Below are 2,878 nucleotides of genomic sequence, written 5' to 3' on the forward strand. Positions count from 1 at the left end.
ACACAAATAACGATAGTATTAAAGTTATCGTTAAAACCGTTATTTACAGATGCTTGTTTGTTTTGTTTTGTTATGGTTATCGATCAGAAAAAACGAAAATATAATGCGCTGAGTACGATAATTTGTTCCTTACAACACTATAACTTCTGTACACTGGAATAGGTAAGGTAAGGTAAGGTGATCTAGATAAGGTAAGATAAAGTACTGTACGTTAAGGTAATGTTAGGTAAGGTATTGAAAGGTTAAGCATGTAGGTAAGGTAAGGGATGGTAAGGTACTTAAATGTTAGGTAAGGTGATCTAGATAAGGTAAGATAAAGTACTGTACGTTAAGGTAATGTTAGGTAAGGTATTGAAAGGTTAAGTACGTAGGTAAGGTAAGGTGAAGTAAGCCAAGGTACCGTATGATAAGGTCTTGTAAGGTAAAGTAGGAAAGGGACAGTAAGGTACAGTAAGGTGAATTAGAAAAAGGAAGGTGAGATAGGCAAGTTTAGGTAAGGTAAGGCTAGGCAAGATAAGGTAAAGTATAATGTTGAGTTAGGCTAACACACACACACACACACATGAATGACTGTGTTACAAATATGATTAGTCTCTACTCCAGAGTAATAGATATAAAACAAAAAAAGATGGATGGGCAGATGCATATACCTGTATCTAAAAAAGGGCTTTGATGAAGTCCCACACAAAATTCTTATAGAAATTGGAAGACAAGGAAGGTTTGAAAGGAAATGTAAAAAGGTGGATGAAGGACTGTTTGGAAGGATGAGAAATGAGAACTTTGATGAGAGATCAAACTTAACCCAGCAGCAGCGCCGGGCCAAAGTTTTGCCTTGACATAAACCCCCCAAAATAGAGGATGCATAAACTGATCACAAATGCATTGATATATAGGATACAATGATTTGCGTGAGTGATGATTTTTTCTCATTAATTCGGTTAGAGGGGCCTTTAACCCCTAAAGGGCGGGTGTTGACAATAGTCGACAGCTGGTGCCTGGGCTCAAACCGTGGGTGTCGACAGTAGTCGAATAGGCATACATATTTTGAATTAGTGGGCCGTCAAAATTAATTTCTTTATGCTGAAGTAGGGTAAGCATGTTTTCTTGCAAACAATACCCATCCATGGAGAATTGTAGATAGTGGAGTGCCTCAAGGATCGGTATTGGCACCAATATTTTCCCTAGTATATATAAATGATATGCTGGAGAAAGTAAGCAGTTACATGAGCCTGTTTGCAGACGATGCGAAATTGCTGAGACATATAAGAAACAGTAAAGTGTGAAATTCTGCAAGAGGACCTAAATAAGAATTGGGACTGGAGTATGAAATGGGAGATGGAGTTCAATGTGAAGAAATGTCATGTAATGGAAATGGGAGAGTGAAGGGAGACCAAAATGGACATATATAATTGGAAATGGAGAAATATTAAAAGTTCAAGGAGAGAGATCTGGGAGTGACAATACAAGATAATCAACAGTCTGAGTCATGTAAATAGGATATTCGGTGATACGTATAGAATGATAAGAAATATAGGAATAGCATTCCACTACATGGATAAGGATATGATGAAAAAGATGATAACCACTATGACTAGACCAAAATTGGAATATGCAGAAACTGTGTGGTCTCCCCATAAGAAGAAATACATAAAAAAAACTAAAAAGAATTCAAAGGACAACGAAAATGGTTCCAAAACTGGAGGGATTGTCATATGAAGAAAGGTTAAAGGAAATGGACCTGCCAACATTGGAACAAAGAGGAGAAAGGGGAAACCTAATACAAATTTATAAATCATGGAATAAAATGGAAGAAATAGATAATGAGGAGTTGCTCTATGAGAAGGAGGAAACACCAGCAACACACGAGAACACAGTAAAAAATTGAGAAAAGGAAGATGCTCAAGACGTAAAAAAGTATAGCTTCCCACAAAGAAACACAGAGCTTTGGAACAGACTAAGTGAGGATGTAGTATCGGTGAAGAGTGTGCACAGTTTTAAGGAAAAGCTGAACAAATACAGATATGGAGACGGGACCACACGAGCGTTAACCCAGGCCCAGTAAAACTACAACTAGGTAAATACAACTAGGTAAATACACTCTCTCACCTGGTGTTTCTTGGGATGGCGGGTGAGAGCTAAGGCTGGGCACGTTTATCATCCACCCCACGGCCAAGGTGAAGAGGCTGTTGCAACGCTCCCTCAGTGCGTCTATCGTTTCCTGTCTTGAGAACTTATCAGAGCCTGCCAATCTGCCTTCCTGCCTTGTTTAAGACATCTGCACCACCACCACCACCACCACCACCATTACCCCATTACCACCATTACCTCATTACTACCACAACAACCACTACTTCCCTATCACCACTACCACAACCACCTCTACTTCAACTACAACTATCACCATAACAACCACTACTATTGCTCCTACTACCACTACTACTACTACCCTGTTACTACCACAACCACCACCACCATTACTACTAATCCTACCACTATCATTACTACTACTACCTAGATCACTACAACCACAATTTACTACTGCAAACACAACCACCACCATCACCACAAGAGCCACTTACACTGCCTCTAAAATGGGCAATAATAAGTTGATTCCATGAAGACATTTTAAAGGAATCAGGATTGTATGGATGCAGAATTATGTTGTGTGTGTGTGTGTGTGTGTGTGTGTGTGTGTGTGTGTGTGTGTGTGTGTGTGTGTGTGTGTGTGTGTGTGTGTGTGTGTTTTGTGTGAGTGTTTTGTGTGTGTGTGTGTTTTGTGTGAGTGTTGTGTGTGTGTTTTGTGTGTGTTTTGTGTGTGTGTGTGTGTGTGTGTGTGTGTGTGTGTGTGTGTGTGTTTAGGCAAAGGAGACCTGCTGTA

Source organism: Eriocheir sinensis, chromosome 32 (assembly GCF_024679095.1).
Source record: "Eriocheir sinensis breed Jianghai 21 chromosome 32, ASM2467909v1, whole genome shotgun sequence".
In the NCBI taxonomy this organism is placed as follows: Eukaryota; Metazoa; Arthropoda; class Malacostraca; order Decapoda; family Varunidae; genus Eriocheir; species Eriocheir sinensis.